The 19,285-nt window shown below is 38.2% G+C and overlaps 1 long non-coding RNA gene across 3 annotated transcripts in view; it reads left to right on the top strand.

Moving 5' to 3' along the window:
* Positions 1 to 19,285, top strand: part of LOC143684782 (uncharacterized) — a 111,376-nt gene that overhangs the window by 56,381 nt on the left and 35,710 nt on the right. For all 3 annotated transcript variants that reach the window (XR_013176166.1, XR_013176168.1, XR_013176164.1), the window contains one exon: positions 3,914 to 4,018. This is a non-coding gene — a long non-coding RNA (uncharacterized LOC143684782). The remainder of the gene's footprint in view (positions 1 to 3,913; positions 4,019 to 19,285) is intronic.

The raw sequence follows: 19,285 nt of genomic DNA, 5'->3' as shown, positions 1-19,285 counted from the left end.
ACCAGGAATTTGTTTGAGACAAGTAATTGGCATAATAGAAACAGACGTAGGAAAGAAGATTCCAGAGCTATAGTTTTAACCTTAATTGTTATACCCTAACACTTATTTTCAAGGCAAGTGAAGCTCACAGCAGGCTGAACAACTCACCAGCAGAGACAAGGCCAAGTCTGAGGAGGGGTTATAAGAAGTGGATAGGATCAAATATAAGACACACAGTCTTCCCAATGGATCCTTCCATCCCTCATCTCAGCCCCCACAGCCTGAGCCCCCAGGTCCCATCACTCAGAACTCATGGTCTCTTAAATATCCCCTAGCCTTTCATACCTCTCAAGGCTTGGATATCTGTTTCCTCTTTCTCTAGTGCCTTTTCCCAAATGCTCCTTTGACAGTATTCTCTTTGTAGTTTAATACAAAGCTTCTCCCATGACCTTAAGCAGGATCACTGGCTCTCTGCTCATTGTTCTTTCAGTCCCTTGAAAATACTTGCCCCTGCAGGAGCTCTTACCTGGTAAGCTGTGAGTTTTTAAAACAGATTCCAAGGTCATTTAGCACAAGGCTCAGCAAGGAGTATGTACTTAATAAAATAAAAGAAGAAACTAATGCATGAAAAACTATACACTGAAAGGAAACTAGAAAGGCCAGTTTGAAAGGCCTAGGAAAAAACCAGAAGGAAGTTCAAAGTCTGTGCCAAAAATGCGTTCAGGAAGGGTAGCAGAGCCAGTGTCATGGGCAGGGAGAACATTGTCAGTACCCGGGTTGAGGTCCAAGTAGTAGGAATTTGAAAGTCAGAGTTCAGGGAACAGAGCTGGCAGCTTCGAGTCAGATTGCTTCAATAAAACCTGACCTGCCCTTGCCTTTAAAAATGAAATATAATTTGAATCTGAAGATGTAAAGAACGTTTCACTGGACACTGACCCAAATGAGAAAAGACCGATCTGTTCATTAATAGCTGTGTTGAAACCCTTCAGGGGAGTGGTTTCATCTCCCTAATTTTTGAAATTGGTATAAGGTTGAGACAGCATAATTAAGAAAGATTCCTAAGCTAGAAGTCAGGATAACACAAGCTCTAAAGCAGCTTTGCCTTTACATTGGGTGTGATCAACAGCATTAGTTGTTAACTGGGACTTAATGGGGACCCCACACATTCTCAAGCCCCATGGCTGGCAGACAGAGGAGAAATCCACTCAATAGTGGACAAAATTGCTCCCAGCTTGTTTAATAATTTCTATGAGGAACTCCAACTGAAGAGAAGGGTCATATCTGTGAATGCATTTGTTTGTTTCATAAGGCTAACAGAATGAAGCATCTTAGAGGTGAGGAAGGTCCCTGAGAAATTGAAAAATGACTAATCTGCATTCCACAGGTCACAGGGGCTCTGAGAATGATCTAGAATAACCTGAGTTGTTATCCTGGCTTGGCCAGCCATTATCTTGAGCTCTTGTACTTCTGTTTAAAGCATGTAGTTGCCCTTTCCAATTTCTCTTCTTTTTATCTCAAAATTAAAACCATTTAAGATTGCATTATTGGCCCTTATAAGTATTTGCATGTTTACTTGTTGGGATCTTTTAAGCTCTTTTCTTTTTTTTATTTATGAGATACTTTGGTAGCACTTTGGTATAGCACAACAGCAGAGTATTACACAATGTGTGGGAAAATGTGGTAAAAGTAATTTTCAAATTATTGCTCAATCTTTCATATAAATCACTTCGTACTCGTGGACTACGAAAGAACCTTAAGAAATGTACTCATTCAGATGCGAATATTAGGTATATTTATTGTAAGATGACAGTGGTGCTTTGGAAAGAACTTAGAAGCATGACATTAGTTCTTTTCTTAGGATGTGACTGACAAGATGTGTCACCTGGGTCAAACATTTTCCATCTCCATATTCAATTTTTCACCCATAAATAAGAGTTTGGACAAACTTGAGGCTTCTCAACTTGTGATAGGTTGAACAATGGTCCCAAAAGATGTAAAGATATTAATCCTTAGAACCTGTATGTGTTAGCTAATAAGGCAAAAGAGACTTTGCAGATGTGACTAAGTTAAGGGTCTTGAGACATGAAAATTATCATGGATTATCTGGATGGAATGAATATAATCATAAGGATCCATCTAAGAGGGAGGAAGGAGATCAGAGTGTGAGAAAGATGATGTGAAGGCAGAAGCATAGACCAGAGTGGCTGTAAGCCAAGCCAACAGACTCTAGAAGCTGAAAGAGATAAGAAGTGGATTCTCTCTTCAAGTGTTCAGAAAGAATCAGTCCTACCGACTCCTTCATTTTCAGCTAGCAAGACACATACTGGATTTCTGATTTTAGAACTGTAAGAGAATAAATGTGTTACTTTAAGCCACTTAAGTTTGAAGTGTTTTTTTTTAAGTAGCCATAGGAAGCTAATGTACAGTTTTTGTTACTTTAGGCTGCAAAAATTGGTGATTCAATTAATATAACAAAATACCCACACTTTCAGGGACAATCAGAGACAGTTTATCTGTTCTTATATTTATCCTTTAAGTTAAGTGTAAAACCTAAAAATTAATTTATCAGTACTATTGGCATGGCTAAAAGTGCATTTTATTGCTATCTCTCTAAATAGGTAAATATCATATTATTTCTAGTAAGGCAGCAGTAAAGTTGATCAGAGAAGGATGAGAGAATGAAAAGTATTGAGGTTTCAGTGTTACCAAGAGCACAGCAAACACCGTTGATCTTCACTCTGACATGACATAGCATAACTTAAAACCATCAGATAAATCCCCAGAGATCAACTGCATGTAGTCCAGTGCCTTCACATCGTTTATTAGGAGCTCCAAGAACGGTGCTGCCAAGGCATTAACGATCTTTCTAATACCACAAATATTTGCTGAGCTTCTCTCTACCGGGACACTGCCAGAAGCTAGGAATATAGTGATAAAAACTAATAGCTGTTATCTTCAAGTTACTTCCTCAAATCTAAGGAGAGAGTCAGACATGCTAAAAGATGCTTTCAAAACACTGATATCAGTTGTCCAATCAGACCCTTGTAAGCTGTGTCTATTTGGATATATATGTAACCACTTCACTGGCTTCAACAACAAATCCAATCATCTCCACCATTCCATGATTTCTGCAGAAAAAGTCACTCTGGATAGGGTCGAGAATTTCACATCTAAAATCTTCACCAGAAATATTTCTTCTACCAAGATTTATATCTTTAGCTACTTTGTTGAGTCATATTTTCCCCTTTTCTTGTTTCTTCTTTCACCAGTTGTGCTGGTTTGAAAGGATTTATGTACCCTAGAAAAGCCACGTTTTAATCCTAATAAATCTTCTGGGAGCAAGGGTTTCTTCTAATCCCTATTCAGGACTATAGGTTAGAAACTTGATTAAGTTATTTCCATGGAGCTGTGACTCAATCAATTGTGGGTATTAAACTTGTTTAGATGGAGACTTGTCTCCACCCATTCTAGTTTACTGGAATCCTATAAAAGAGGAGACATTTTGGAAAGAGTTCCTCCTGAGAATGAGGAGAGAGCTGCAGAGCCATGACAGAATGATGAGAGAACCACAGAGTACACCAGCCAGTGACCTTTGGAGATGAAGAAGGAAAATGCTTCTCAGGGAGCTTTATGAAGCAAGAGGTCTGGAGAGAAAGCTAGCAGATGCCTCCATGTTCACCTGGTGCATTTCCAGATGAAAAAGAAATGCTGAATGTCATCTGTCTTCTTGAACCAAGGTATCTTTCCCTGGGTGCCTTAGATTGGACATTTCTATAGATTTGCTTTAACATGGACAATTTCACAGCCTTAGAACTGAAAACTTGTAATTTATTAAATTTTCCTTTTTAAAAACCATTCCATTTCTGGTATATTGCATTCCAGCAGTTAGCAAACCAGAACACCAGTGTTCAGCTTTATTCCCTTTATTTTTCAGATAAGTTTCCCTTGGGCATGTGAATCCTGGTTCTCAGTCAGATACCTAGATTCTGGAGGCTCCCTTCCAGCCCACTGGCCTTTGTCCAGCCACAGTCTCAAAATGGTGAGTCTTTCTCTAAACACAACATTGTATGGGGAACTGTAGGAATCTCATGTCAGAGTCACCTAATCCAGCCTGTGATTCTTCAGAGAAGTGTTCTGGACAAGGTGAGACTTGGTTTGAGCATTAAAGAATGGATAGACTTTATAAAGATGAAAATATCAGAAAGAAAGAGAGAGCTGGAAGGAAAGAATGGAAGGTGATACTGGGAGACAGGACAGCATAAATAACAAGCTATCTGCTTGTACAAAATGGTTCCATGTGAAAAGAGAGAAATACTGATTTTATTGATGTCAAAAGGAGACTGAAAATCAGACAGCAGTGAGAGATTAGGGTCTAGAAATTCAGGATGCCAAGGAGCTTGAAATATATTCTGTGGCTCTCCACAAATCCATTTAATGGTTTTAAGTCATGCTGGGACACAACAAGAATGACAGTTGGTGGATCACCAGGGTGTGGTGGCATGGAGAATAGAAATTAGGGGGCACCTGGAAGTAAGAGTTAGTTAATCTGTAGTAGTAGAACTATGAGATGAAGAGGGTTCCCACTTCAGAGTCACAGAAGAAATGAAAATAGAGACAGTTTCAAGAAATATTTAGAAAGTAAAATGAGGAAGATTTAGGAATTTGTTACATGTATAGAGTAAAGAATTGGATTAGAGTCAAGAATGAGTTTCTGTCTTTAGTAACTGATTAGTGGGAAGGCCCAGCTACTGACATCAAAGTGATACAGATAAAAGGAGTTTTAGGGAATCAGTTGATGACTTCAGTTTGGTACATGGGGAATAAGAGTGGTTCTGGGGTCACACACATTTAACACCACCTTGGTGGAGAAACCCAGGTAAAATTTTGCATCATAAAGATAAAGCTTTCAGTTTGGGCTGGGGAGATAAATCTGTAATTCATGAATTATGGGGTAAATGCTGTTGCACAAACAAAGAAGCAGAATATAAAGAGCAGAGGAGTGAAAATTATCACTCTTGTTTAAAACAGTGATTTTTAGTCGATGGTGTGCGTTAGAAGCCCTTGGGAAGCTTTCATGAAGTATCTACTCTTGGGCCCAAGAGGATGGGTTGATTGATCTGATATGGCAGCCAAACATTTGTATCATTGCCAGGGACAAGAACTACTTTCCAAAATGTTGGTAAAGGAAAAAAGAGAAAGAAAAGAGGGAAAAATTCCAGGCACAAAGGAAGAAATCCTACAGAGTGCAGGGTCATGGAAAGTGGTGAAATATTTTCCATGAATTCATAGATATATTCTTGAGAAAGCTGAGAAAAGAATCTTTGCTCATGAAGATAGGAAAATAGAACCTTCTTAAACCGAAGTGCAAAGAGAAAAAAGAATGAAAAACTAAATTAAAACAGAACACAGCATCCAGAAACTGTAGGACAAAATCAAATGGTGTAACACAGATATAATTGGAACACAGGAGGAAGAACACAGGGAAAATGGAGCAGAAGAAATTTTTGATACTAATGATAGCAGAAAACTTTCCAAAATGAATGACAGACCCCGAACCAGAGACCCAAGAAGCTCAGAGAACACCAATTAGGATAAATATTCACCCCCTTAAAAGAAAAAAAAAAAAGAAAACACCTAGGCATATCATATCCAAACTGCAGAAAACCAAAGAAAAAGAGAAACTCTTGAAATAGGCCAAAGGGTGGTGGGGGGAACTCCACCTTCTCTAAAGAGGTAAAAAAGATTAGAATTACCACAAAATTCTCAAGAGAAACTACACAAGCAAGAAGAAAGAGGGATTAAATCTTAAATTAGTGAAAGAAAAAATGTGCCAAGCATTCCAGTTTGAAGCTGTTATGTACCCCAGAATATTCCATATTCTTTTAATCCATTCTTGTAGGTGCAAACCTACTATGGGTGGGACCTTTTGATTAGGTTGTTTCAATTGAGTTTTACTGGAGTCCTTTATGAGGATAAAAGAGAGAAACACCTGGAGAAAGCTCAAAGAGAGAAACACTCAGTGGACCTGGAAAGAAAAACCTTGGGGGAAGCAAGCAAGGACCCACAGATACTGAAAAAGCCAGAAGCTGAAAGCAACAAAACCTGGGAGAGAAGGATCAACATATACCAGCCATGTGCCTTCCCATGTGACATGGAACCCAGGTTGACATAATTCTTCCTTCAGAAAAGGTATGATCTCATTGGTACCTTAACTGGGACATTTTCATTGCCTTAGAACTGTAAGGTTGTAAACTAATAAGTCCCCATTGTAAAAGTCAACCCACTTCTGTTATATTGCATTCCAGCAGCTTTAGCAAACTGAAACACCAACCTAGAATTCTATGTCCAGAGAAGTTGCTCTTCAAAAGAAGAGCAAACTTCAGTTAGACATTACTACCTATCATAACTTGCCAAATCCCAGCCAAAACCATTCCAGCAACCCTAAAGAACACCTAGGGCAATATGTAAGGTTCTACAAAGGTTCTGTGCACTAGGGTAACTTTCCAGAAACCTACAATCTCCAGATGGGTCCCTGGACCAGAAAGTCCTGAAATGCAGAAGGGCCAGCCTCTCAAGAATATCAGCCAGTTCCATCTCCTTACACCATATTATTGACAGCCCCTTCCAACATGAAAAAGTTAAAATGGCCATAGCCTAAATATGCCTAAAGAGTGGCAAAGAGATCAAAGATGATGGTGGAGTTATACAGAGAAGGTAGGGTTTGACAAACGCATATAATTGCTGAATCATTATATTGATATTTCTTGTATTCTCCAGTATCTTAAAGCAGCTAGAAGTAAAAACCTAAAATTGTGGAGTTGCAACCCATACCAAACTCTGAAATCTGGTCTGCAACTAATTGTTGTACTGTCCTTTGAAATTTATTGCTTTCTTTGTAGATGTGTTATTTTTCACTCACATACACAAAAAAGTTGATTGTGATGACAAAAATATATATATATTTATTCCTTCTAGACTCCAATGTCCTGAACAGCTAGAATGAAAAATTTGAGATGATGGTATGGTAGCCCATGACAAACTCTGGGATCTATCCTGTAGCTAGTTGTTGAAGAGTGCTTTGAAAACTATTGTTTTTTTCTTTCTTTGTTTTACATATATGTTATTTTATACAATAAAAAAAGTTAATTTTAAAAAAAATGTGAAGGAGAAATAAAGACTTTTTCAGATATTCAAAAGCAGGTCATTCATTGCCAGGAGATCTTACCTGCAAGAAATGCTAATAGAAGTTTTCAGGCCCAAGGAAAATTATATAGATCAGTAATTTGGATCTACATAAAGAAAAAAAGAAATGAATATCAGATTAGGGATAAATGAAGGGTAGATCAAGTTTTTTTTTTTAATTTTTTCTTATTCTTAATTTATCAAACTACTTTTAATTGAAAGTACTAATAGTAACAGTGTGCTTATAGCATATGGATAAGTGAAATAAAAGAAAGCAATGCCACAGGGACAGGAGAGAAGAATTGAGAATACCATTTTATAAGGTAACTGCACTACACATGAAGCAGTATAGGGCTGTTGAGGTCTTACTATATTTGTTTAAAATATAGAGCAACCACCAAAATATTTTACAAAGATGTATAATTAAGTTACATACATGGTCAGTATAATTCAACAATATAATAATCACTTTAAATATGAATGGTCTAAATAATGCCAATTAAAAGACAGAGATTGTCAGACTGGATTAAAAAAGGAAAGATAAGATCCAGTATATGTTATCTACAAGAAACCCACTTTACATATAACGATTTGTATACTTTAAATGTAAAAGTAAAGGGATGGAGAATGAAATACCATGCTAAAACAAGTCAAAAGAAATCTGGAATGGCTCCATTAATTTCAGACAAAGCAGATTTCAGAACAAAGAAAAATATCAGCAATAAAGAAGTACACTCCATAATGATAAAAGGGTCATTTCTCCAGAAGACAACACTCCTAAACCTGTGTGCATCTAACAAATCAAAATCAAAATGCATAAAACAAAGATGGTTAGAATTAGATAAATTCACTGTTACATATGGAGACATCAGACCTTTCTTTCAGTAATTGAACAACCAAATAGCAGAAAATCAGTAAGTGTATAGATGACCTGAATAGCACTATCAATCACTTTGATCTCAGTGATATTGAAAGAATTCTCCATCCCCAAACTGCAGAATCACATTCTTCTGAAGCCCACATGGAACATTCACCAAGATAGACCACTTTCTGGGTGATAAAACACATGTTAATATAAAAAATAATAATATAAAATATAAAAATATATAAGCATACAAAGGGTGTCCTCAGACCACCTACACTAGAAATCACTAGAATTTACACCAGAAATCAATAACAGAAAAATAGCTGGGAAATCCCAAATAGTTGGATATTAAGCAGCATATTTCTAAATAACCCATAGGTCAAAGAAGTTTCAATAGAAATTTAAATATATATATATATATATATATATATATATTGGAGGGGCATGTGCATGGTCCTGGAATAAAATATATTTTTAACTATTTAAAATGAAAATGCAACTTAAAATTTGGGAGATGTAGTGAAACTAGTGCTTCCAGGGAAATATATAGCATTGAGTGCACATGGTAAAAAAGAAAGGTCAAAAAACAATACCTTACATGATGATGCTGTGAATCATTGTTCACTTTGGATGATAATATGGTGTGTGAACATATCTCAAAAAAATTGCATTAAGAACAGTACCTTAGGGCAGTGCAAAGTCTCCTCAGTGGCAGAATTCTTGCCTGCCATGCCAGAGACCCAGGTTCAATTCCCAGAGCCTACCCATTAAAAAAATAATAATAACTTAATCTTCCATCATAATATACAAGTGAAAAAAGAGAACAATTTATGACTAAGGACAGGAGAAGAAAAGAAATCATAAAAAACATAGCAGAAATCAACGACACTGAAAATAGGTGAATAATAGTGAAAATCAATAAAACCAAATCTATTACTTTGAAAAGATCAGTAAAATATATAAACCCCTATACAGGTTAACAGTGAAAAAAAAAAAGAAAGAGAAGATACAATCTACCAATGTTTGGGGAAAAAGGAGGGATCATAGTACTGGTGTCACAGTCTTTAAAAAGATAATAGAAAAATAATATAGAAAAACTTCTTTGCCTATAAATTTGATAACTTAGCTGAAGTGAATTAGTTGAGGTACACCAACTACTAAAACTCACACAAGGTGAAATATATAACCTGAATAGCCCTCTATCTATTAAAGAAATTAATTGAATCAATAATTAAAAGTCTTCCAAAAAGGAAAGTTTTAGCCCCAGATGGTTTCACTGGTGAATTATACCAGACATTTAAGGAAGAAATAATACCAATTCTTTATGATTTCTTCCAGAAAATAGAAACAGGAACAAGTTATTCATTACCCTAATAGCAGAAGTACACAAAGACATTACAATCAAAGAACATTACAGACCAATATCTGTAGTGATATGAATGTAAAACTCCTAAATGAAATATTAGCTAATCAAACTCAACAATATATAAAAAGAATTAAACACCACAACATAGTGGACTTTACTTCAGGTATGCAAATCTCATTTGATAATCTAAAATTCATAAATGTAACTGACCACATCAACAGGCTTGGGAAGGAAAATGATGGAATCACATCAATTGATGCAGGAAAATCATTTGACAAAATCCAACACACATTTATCATAACTCTTAGCAAATTAAGCATAGAGGGGAACTTCATAAAGTTGACAGAGCACATCTACACAAATAGCTGTATAACTAGCATTATTCTTATCAATTCATTACTTGTAATAAATGTAAGATGTTAAGAATGGATGAAATGGGTGTGGAGCATACAAGAACTCTACTACTTCACAACTTTTCTGTACATTTGAAAATGTTTCAGAATTAAATATTTGTTTAAAAAAATTTAAAAAGAAGAATATTATCTGCTCATTCTTCAGTGGAGAAGTGAAACATCTTCATAGTTAATTATATAGCAGAGCAGAATGTGAACAAGGTATTGTGACAGACTTATGTGGCAGAAATTTAATCAGCTGGTTAAAAAAAGTTGAGAAATTTAAACTCAGCAACAAATTTCTGAAGCACTGCTAAAGGAAGGCCAAGTAGGCTGCTTTGATGAGTAGGATGCCTGGCCACATGTCCAATACAAAAAGTGGCTGTAAAACTTCTTGCCTGCGTTTTTACACAGGTGGCTCCATCATAGGATGGTGTGCTGGCCTGTGTTTGTGGTTCCGTTGCCTTCCTGTGCATTGAAATCACCAGAGATGCTCCTTTAAAAATAAAGATTCCTGGGCCAAACCTGGAGATATTGATTTGGTAGATCTGCACTGAAACCAGAGGATTTTCATTTTTTAAATCTTCCCTTTAGCATCCATATCTTCCCTGAGTCCTTCCTTTAAGTTTACCTGATTGCAATCACTCTGTCTTTGAAATAATATTTTAAAAATAGTTCCTTCAAGTATGCTATTACAATTATTATTGTTATTAATGGATCAGTGTTTTAATTGATGCAAAGGAACTCCAAATGCTGAGAGTCCATGTTTTACATCCTTTTCTTCTGACTGGCAATGGGAAAGCTATTTTCCTCTAGGACCATCCTAGTAATTTATGACTCATCTGTCCCTTCCCTATTATGAACAATACCCTCACTCCATTCTTTGTAAGGAATGTGACTCTAGGTACTGCTCTTATTTGAATGGCTTGCTTTATATTTGCACAGCTGTCTGTTTGTCATTGTCAATGTTTCTCAGTCTTTCTGTACATCAACACTTTTGCTACAGATACAAGTATAAGCCTGTGAGCTATGTGACGTCTTTAAACTAACACAGGTTGGACCTGGATTTTAGCTCATTTGAAAAAGGGTGTAGCCTGGTAATGCTTTCTTTATACCTGTGTGCTTCTCAAAAGTCATTGGGAATTTGAATGCCCTGGGGCTCTTGTTAAAATGCATGTGCTGACTCAGTAGGCCTGGGGTGGGGCCTTAAGTGCCAAGCATTTAACTAGCCCCAGGTAAGGTGAATGCTGTTGGTCTCCAGTAGACTAGAGTAGGGTATGGTGGTGACCATAGAGGGGACTTCATTTGTTGCAAGGGGATAGTTAAAAAAAAAAAAGAAGAAGAAGAATAGCACCCAACCAGCATCCTGAGAATCCTGCTGGACAAGCAGATGCCCGATAGTGAGAGATTCTTCTCTATCAGCACTGTGGTACCCAGACAGACCTACCTGACAGTGGTTTTAGAAGTACCTGGAGACCCTCCATTCATTGCAGGTGACCATGATGGCTAGTATTGCTGACCTGCTAATGTTAGTCTTTAGTCCCTTCATGCATACTATTAAAATATTTATTAATAATAATGAATCAGTGTTTTAATTGTGACAGGAAGCTCTAAATGCAGGGAGCTCTAAATGCTGAGGACCCCTGTAGTAGGATGGTACTGACTCTGAGCCACTATAAGACACAGGAAACAAGTCAGAAACTCTTTTGCTCAGGTTCTCATTTATTTGAAGAATAATTATTGACACTTTTCCATGCCAGTAGTGCAACATGTGCTGTGTCTATGAAGCTGACTAGAATAGGGCCCCCGTCCTCACATAGCTTTCTCTATCATCCAGGATTCAAATACCAATCTACATATCACCATACTGTTTGATATAAATGGAACAATGGGTGCATTTGTTGAACAGATTAGTTTTCAACTCTCCAGACACTGCTCTGGATATCTAAAACTAATTAGTGAAATAGCAGGGAAAAAAAAAGTCAGATGTCCATGGGGCTTATCTTCTAGCAATGGGAAATATATAACTAATATAAGAAATGAGACATTTATACATTATACTACATATTAGTAAATTCTATGAAAAAAAACAAAGCAAGTTAAAGAGACTAGGATTCTGGAAAGGTATTAAAAAATAAGAAGAGGGATTTATTCTCTTAGTGGGCTGAGAAACTGTCAGGATTGACTTTCTAGAGGAGACATCATGTGAATAGTTAAAGATATTTCCAGAAGATGAGAGGGGCAGCAGTATTCCAGTTAGAGAAAAGAGTTCAGCGAAGGTGACACAAAATGCTTTGTGCTTTGGAATACAACTACCTTACATTTCAGCTTGGGAACACAAAGCATAAAAAAAGAAGCGGAGTAGGAAAGCAGAGACAGCAAGTAGGAGGCAAGTCTCTTATCTCCTCCTCCATCCTTTCTCTAGGGCCTCATGGAGCTCCTTCTCCAGAGATTAAAAAAGAAAAATTCATTAAAATATCATTTCCTTTGAAGAGGAAAATTCCGGTTTAATTGTCAAAAGTTTTGCTTTACTTAAGAAAGAAAGGGTAAATGAATCACTTTGCCAAAATGAAATTTAAGATTAATATAAAGAAACTAAAATTTTAATAATAGGACCTCTCCTAAGGAATCACACTGGTAGTAAAGATTAAGCATGTGGCATGGGTGCTAGCAAATAACTGTATCACTTACTATGTTTGTGAGCATCTTTTCTCCCAACGTTGCCTCTAGGAGGTGAGAAAGGCACTGGCAGTTCCCTTTGTGAAAACCAAACCATCATAAACATGTCTGTTCTGACAATGAAGATAACACAGAAGGTCAAGAAGGCTGCTGGAAGGTGATCATCAAAGCAGAGGATCCTCCAGAGTTCAATTCAGTCATGCCCAATCAACCACATAAAAATGAAAAATGAAAACAAAAACAAAAAATAACTATGTGACTATATCAGGCAGTGTGACAGCTTGCCCACTAAACACTGCAAACATTAAATTTTCAATTTTTGCTTTACGTCTTGATGCTTTCTCATTGTGTATCCATGACTACATCGACCAAGAAGATGCCCCTGTTTTAGGAAATACATGAAGCTTATTTTACTCTACATGGATATATGCCTTCATACAGTTTTGCTAAAAGCTAAATATGCGGTTTATTATGCACCAGTGCATAGAACTCATCTTGCTTCTTAAATAACAGAATCCCACTCCATGCCTGCACGCAGTGACCAGGCATCCACTCCAGCATATTCCATTCAGAGGAGATATGAACTGGAGACACTTTTCCTGATATGCAAAAAGCTCACAATCACAGGCTAACAAGAATTAAATAAACAGGAAACTAACTACAACAAACTGTAGTCTGTGCTACAATCCAGGAATGTCTGCTGCACTAGGAGACCCAGAAGCAGAGTCTGCCAGGAAGAATTCCTGGGAAGAATTCCTCAACATCTGCGGTGGAAGAGGAAACAGTCAAGACTCTGTACTGATGTCCCATCAGTCATTTACATGAAAACAGGATGCAAACTATGACATATTTTAATTTCTCAATTTTGTGAAAATTATGCTCAACTGAGGAAGATGATAATGACAGTTGTTTTAAAATAGAAATAATGGATGATTTCCTGGAGGTGGTTAAACTTTTATTTAATATAGTTTATAGTTACATGCTAATTTTCCAAAGGAGCTGCAACAAATGATAAAATTAAATTGAAATATAAAAAGCAAGATTCAAAGAAATAAAGGTGGAATCTGGTGCCTCTCTCACTCCTAAAACAAATTAATCCACTCTGCTCAAAGAGAACACACAATGCTATTCTAGAGGCTTTTATAATGACTTGTTCTATCTAGGATGAATGCTAGTGTCTTTCTTTCCAGAATTGGAAACACACTAGATGATATATCTAGGTTGCTCTCTAATCTGAGATTTCCTTGGACTATTCAAACCAGTTTCAAATCAGCAGAGCCAAGGAGGCAGAGAGAAGCAAGTTCCCTGGGTGTGAAAAGCTGTGCCCTTACACCTCTGTGGATCAGCACAGAGAAATCAAGCTGGTTGAAGCTGTATGTGTCCAGAAAACCTGTTTTTAAACTTAATCCATTCCTGTGGGTGTGAACCCATTGTAAGTAGGACTTTCTGATGAGGTCACTTCAGTTAAGGTGTGGCCCACCTCATTTGGGATGAGTCTTAACACTATTACTGGAGTCCCTCATAAATGGAGTGAAATTCAGACATAGCGAGAGAAAGCCGCAGAGGGAGCAGCCAGGAGCTGAGCATCAACAGAAGCCAAAAGAGAAAGGAGAGACCAGGAGAGGCCTCCATGTGCCTTGCGGTGTGCTGGAGGAGTCCCACATCAAGGATCACTGGCAGCCAGATCCAGAATGCCATGGCCTTCAGGGAGAAGGCATCACCTTGATGACAGCTTGATTTGGGCTTTTCTTAGCCTCAAAACCATGAGCCAATAAAGTCTCACTGTTTAAGCAAACCCATTGCATGGTATTTGCTCGAACAACCGAGGAAGCATCATCGTGAATTACACTTGGTCTTGGGATAACACAAGAACAGTCATGTAACAAGGGAACATGGATTCAATTGACAAGGGTCTGGGCCTCTAGACTATCATGTACCATCTCGGGTAATACCACATTACCACACTGAATCTCAGTTTGATGTATTAAAGTGAGGATGCAAATCATATTCCACATGATTGCTATGAATATTTGGTAATCTGTGATGTGAAACATAAATGTCACTCTTGTGGTTCATGGAGTTATTCACATTTATGCAGTGTGGATCATGTAACTAGAAGCAACGGACTCCATCTAATGGGAAGAACAGATGGGTACATTCAGACTGCCAGAAAAAAAGAGATGAGAGCTGAGCCCAAAGTCACAAGAGGGTCTCAGAAAAACCTACTGAGAGGTAGGATGAGCACAATGGCTATATATCATGGTCAAGGGCTTTCTCAAACTGAGAAATATAAACAAAGATTCCTGAATGGGAAAGTCAAAGGGGAAATTCAAGAAGTGGCAAACTTTGGGGTTAGACCATATAATGTGTGGACGATATGGTGGAGGTAAAACCTAGAAAGAGAAAGGAGACCAAATTAGGATTTTTGAAGGTGTTATTGGTTAAGATGAGATCAAACTAGAGTAGGCTGGGTCCTAATCCAAGATGCTGGATGTCCTTATAGGAAGGAGAGAATTAAACAGAAAAAGAAGTCCATGTGGCAGGTGCAAAGATTAACTTAAACAAATGATCCCTGGCCACCTGCCTCCAGAACCCTGTAGACTTCAGAGGGAGCATGACCCTGCTGATACCTTGACTTTGGATTTCTGACTTCCAGAACCATGAGGCAATAAATCCCCATTGTTGAAGCCAGCCAATTTGTAGCTCTTTGTGACAGTGACACTGCCCAACTAGAATGCTGGGTGCCAGTCCCTGCCAGAACACTGCCTCTGCCTTCTACCCTCCCTAAATCACCAACTCCATTGCCTCCATTTTCTTTCTCTGTAAATATTGACGAAATCCATGTTCATAGAGAGAAAATATTTTACGAAAGTCATGCTGTGCATTGGTCTATTCAATTCTACCATTATTTCCTGACCCCTACTCTAGACTGGGCTCCCTGGGATGGTGTGATTGGGGAAAGATGTCACATGAGCATGCAGTGAAAAGGAGCCCACCTCCTCAGCTTAGCGGAACACTCACACACATGTGCACAGGCTGACAAAGCTCTAGTAACTATCACTTTGCTCATTTTTATGCTCCCTATCTGGAATTGATGAAGAAGGTACGAGTGGATATAGAAGAATGAAGTGACATCAGAAGAGATAGATGGACGTGTTTGTGTGGGGCTGGAAGAAACATTAGAATGTCTGTAGGCAGGGATCTGACAGGACAGCATAGGGGGAGGGAGACACTCCCAGAATATTTCAGAAAGAGGGATCCCTCCTGCCCACAGAACCAATGGAAGAGGTGAGAAATGCATCCTATGGGCAGAAGGGCGATACCAGGGAGATACCAGGAAATCTCATCAGCTCCCAGCATTGCAAAACCACAAGACATAAATCCCAGGTTTCATTTTGCTCCAGGATGATGAAGTTTCAATAAGTAGAAGTTGCAAAATGGAACAGGCTCTTTTCCTAAATAAGGAGGTAGTTCTGAAGTTCAGGAAGTTCAGGACGGCTGTCTGGAAAAGGTGCGAGGCAGTAGTAATCTTTATGAGATATTAAGCAAATTTCAAATGCTAACTTAAAATAAATTTTGGGGAATCTTATTGACTTATGGATTTGTGGTTGAAAAAGACCAGAGCCCCACACTCTTTTCCAAAAGCACTTTATAAGTCTTGAGCAGGGTCCTTGGAGGACAGCAAAATGCTGAACACAGCGCCTGATCTGGAGCTTAAAGCTCACTAGTACAGGTTTCCTCAGGACGCCAGCCCCAGGATGTCTTTAGGAAGGCATGGAATGTTTAGTGGAGAGCATTTTAGTGACCAAGGTATCTGTTGTCGCCATTGACCCTCCCTGCCCAGTCCCACCACTGTGAACCAGGCATAGAAAACCCACCCACAGGGGCATGGAGAGAATCAGAGATGATGTGAATGGGACTGCTTCATCAGACATTATATAAGCAGAAGGCATCATATATCTAAACACTATGGAAGTAGATTAAATATCAGTCCCACATGCCCATGTCTTTTTCTGTTGAAAATATCATTTTTAACAATGCAGGCAAGCGATCAAGTATGGCTTACATTGATAAGTATGCAATAGCTACTCAATACCTTGAATATGGGGGTATTTAAAACTAATGATCACTTTACAATTTACAAAAAGAGAGTTTGACAGTCTCATGAGTCACATTTAACTGGTAGATACCAAAGTGTGCTACAAGGATTACCATGGAAACTGAGGTCCGATTCCTGAAAACAGGCCTAGGGCTTTACAGCCATTGTTGTGGGTTTACTTTAAAACATTCATCCCAAGTTTGGCAAGGGTGGCATCCATTTCCATGAAAACTGAAGCTATGGCCAAGAGTTTGCTCTTAGGAGGTAGCTTGGGTTTTTAAAGTCTGGGTCCCAGCTTCCAGGGCTAGTTTTCAAAGAACTCCTACAGGCTTCTGTATCCAAAATTCCCCAAATCAAATTGCATAACTGAGCTGGAAAAATAACTTCTGACTTCCTTCTTTGTTTGAGGAAATTAGTTGAAGGCACACAAACTAATTAATGAAGTAGGTTTGTGTGGTGTCTGTGCTCAGACCTGCTTGCCACCTTCTCATAAAGAAGCAGGAGGGCACAGTCCAAGCTTTGGGATTAGAGGCAGAGATGTTGGGTATGGGCTACAGTTTTGTGCTTTGTGGGCTGTGCTGCCTGGGACAGACCCTTGAGCCTTTCTGAGTCTCAATGCCATTATTTCTAAGAAGAGAAAATTTGCCCTTGTGTATGTGTGGGAAGTAAAAGTGAAAATGGAAATTGGTTTATAGCTGTGAGTTCATAATATCTAAATAACTAGAATACATGAAATTCCATCACACATTTTCCCTAAAACTGCCCTGGGGTAATATCAAGTTTCCATGAAACCCTGGCGCACTCAGGTTAATACACCAGAATCCAGAATGTTTGAGCCCAAAGGCTCAAGGAGGACTTTTCAGTTCAATGCTAACCAAAATTGTTATCACAGAGGAGCCACCACAGATTGAGGAATTGCTTGGTAACCTCATTTTATAATTTAAGAATTACTGTGAAGTTTGCATCTTACTCATTATATTTGACTCTATCTTATGGTATTGAAATGACAAAACTTTTAGATTGCAAACATTCAAGATTTATTTTCCAAAACTTGGAATAAGATTAAGTCTCCAGGAAAAGATGGCATGTTTGTCATACAGTTTCATGTACATTCACAAGTAAAAGCAACACGCATGCAATGCTACAAAGGTAATAAAGGTCATGCTAGTTATTAAAATTTTACTGAAGTTACAAAATCATTCAAATAATAACTCTAAACCCCAGAGATTTAAAAGTCAAAAATCATCCAAAAGGTGGTTATGTTTCCCAAGCAAGTGGGAAGGAACGCCAAGGTGAGTTCTACCCCTGGTGACATTGAAACATTCCTTCCTCTACCTGGAGCATTCCCCTGCAGAAAGTGTGCGAAATTCTCCTTACCAGAGGGCTTTGAAGTGTCCGTTTCCACTGTTCTAGGACAGATAACGACAATAGAGAAGCCAACTTTACCTGTTGACTGGAGATGAATGTTTTCCGTATTTTTACTGGATTTACTAAAATTAAATCTAAAAAATCTAAAACCAATATTAAAAATAAGCACACTCAGAAGCCCTTAAGTTTCTTATCTATCAAACAGAGATGAAAGAAGTCTAAACTCAGTACCTCAGCATGAATTCCATCTCGGACCCTCTTGGATATTTTGAACTAAGTTATTATAAATCTTCATGAATTTTAAATACCACCGTCCTGGTGGCAAAAGCCTGAACTAAACAATAATAATAATAATAATAATAATAATAACCACAACATCTAAGATGAGAAAGACCTGACAATTTCTTAGTCTGCTCCCTAAAGGTAATTTTATAAAACAAAAGAAAGTACTGCAATTGTGCCAGTTAGCTTCTGCTGTGTAACTAACCACCCAAACCCTAGTGATATAAAGAAAACAACAATCATTTATTTATTTCATAATTTTGTAGAATAGTAAATTATGGTGGGTCCAGCTAGGCAGTCCTTCCAATCTTGCTTGGGCTCACTCAGGCAGAGAGGAAAGGAGAGGAAAAGAGAGGAGAGGAGAGGAGAAACCTGGGTATAAATCTAAGCTCCTTCATTTCTTTCCAAGCATGAGTTACCTAACCTCTCTGAACCTCAGTTCCATCACCTCTCTGTCACCCTGACATTACCCAGAGTTTGCCACTTAAACGTCTAGTTTATGATAGCCAAACCTAATTCCAGAGCTAATGGTATATATCACCCCCTCCTGAAACCCTGAAACTCCCTTTTTGCTTTTAATTCTCTCAGCCACCTGTGTATCCTTCATCTGCGACTGGCTTCCACGCCTTCCCATATATAGATATGGTCTTTCCCCTGGTTCCCCCCAAGCTCCATTACTTCAACCAGGTCATTATTTCCATAGATTTACAAACAGCCTCGGATTGGCCCTGAGGATGACAGCTTCATGTTGACTCTGCCGGTTCCCTCCTCTTCATCTTTCTCCCCTCCTTGCCTAGACAAAGCTCTCCTCATGTCTTTCATGGGGCACCTAAATCCACACCCAGGCTTGCAGATCCTCTAGAGCTCCTTCCAACATTCCTTCAGTGTCCTGTTCCAGCAGACACACCTCTCGGCCCAGGAGGCATGCTGGTTACCACTGTAGAATAATTTTTTTCTCCATTTAATCATTTCATAGAGCCTACAATGAATACTATGTCAGTGAATTTCCCTAAGCATTAAGGTGAAAATGTTAAATAAAACCACAACTTCCTGAATCTCTAGAAATGAACATA

The sequence above is a fragment of the Tamandua tetradactyla genome, chromosome 1 (genome assembly GCF_023851605.1).
Source record: "Tamandua tetradactyla isolate mTamTet1 chromosome 1, mTamTet1.pri, whole genome shotgun sequence".
NCBI lineage: Eukaryota > Metazoa > Chordata > Mammalia > Pilosa > Myrmecophagidae > Tamandua > Tamandua tetradactyla.
This window is presented reverse-complemented; position numbering and strand designations above follow the sequence as displayed.